We start from the raw sequence: 1,124 nt of genomic DNA, 5'->3' as shown, positions 1-1,124 counted from the left end.
GACCGCCGAAAGCAAAACAAAAACAAACCCTGCTCACTTCCTGAAAGCTCGCCCCTCCCGCTGCATATCCAGCCAATGAGGAGTCCTCCTCCCGCTATACCACAGTCTTCATCTCTTCAACGATTCTCAGGTCAGGGACCCCGGCCTTAGCAAAGAGAGAGATGAGGCAGGGACCCCCATTGAGCAGGTTGGTGCTTGCATGGTTTCCTCTGCCATCGGTGTGTGTGTGTGTGTGTGTGTGTGTGTGTGTGTGTGTGTGTGTGTGTGTATCAAATACGTATTTCAAATACTGCCCATCTCTGTGTGTGAAATGGGTGAATGTAATGCACAATGACAATCTCTGTAAAGCGCCTTGGATAAAGGCGCTATATAAATGCACCATTTACTTGTAACTGACAGTAGAGTAGGCCTACTACAGTTGGATTCATGTTAATGTGCATGTGAGTAGACCTATATATAGGCCTATATATATTTTTTCTTTTTACAGTTAACCACTTAAACCCTCAATACTTAGAAAACGTGTAGGCCTACTTGGTCACAAGTAGGCCTACACCAAACCTCTTTTTGTCGAATATAGCCGATGCGAGGCATTGTGAACTTGTAGATCCTCTATTTTTGGCTAATGTTCCCTATATGCTATGGGATGCTAGGGTTTAAGTGGTTAAAGCTATACTGTGTAAGATGCTCAACTAGTGGTCAGTAGCCCTATAGCAAACCGCGGTCGCGTTCGCGTCTTTCGCCCGTTTTTCGTACCTTCACACCCCCGCGTCTGCCTCCACAACGCCGAGAGCTATCTTTAGAGGGTCCCTGGTTCCTGTGCGTTCAGGCATTCCGGAGAAACGGACTACTTCACCCTGCCTGGTAGGCGAGATTACCTTTTGAGTAAAGAGACACACGGGCGACTACAAATATGGCGACCCCACTTCAAGATGCGCTGTGATTGGCCGGTAGTGTACCATGTGTGCATGATCGGCGATGTGATTGGGCAACGTATACACAACGTATACAGATGATGCAGATTACGTCATTTTGGCGCGAAATCCGGTCCACGGCCAGGATCATAGAAAACATATAAAGAGAAGGCTTCAGAAGCTGAACATAACGGAGTGGGTGTTCTAAAACTT

General features: G+C 47.1%; 1 protein-coding gene across 1 annotated transcript in view; it reads left to right on the top strand.

Moving 5' to 3' along the window:
- LOC308297104 (tubulin beta-4B chain) overlaps window positions 1-1,124 on the top strand; it is a 334,969-nt gene that overhangs the window by 225,176 nt on the left and 108,669 nt on the right. The window lies entirely within an intron of this gene.

The sequence above is a fragment of the Nannobrachium achirus genome (assembly GCF_963921795.1).
Source record: "Nannobrachium achirus genome assembly, chromosome: 13".
Taxonomy (NCBI): Eukaryota; Metazoa; Chordata; class Actinopteri; order Myctophiformes; family Myctophidae; genus Nannobrachium; species Nannobrachium achirus.
Note: the sequence above shows the minus strand (reverse complement) of the source record. Positions and strands in the feature narration are given on the sequence as shown.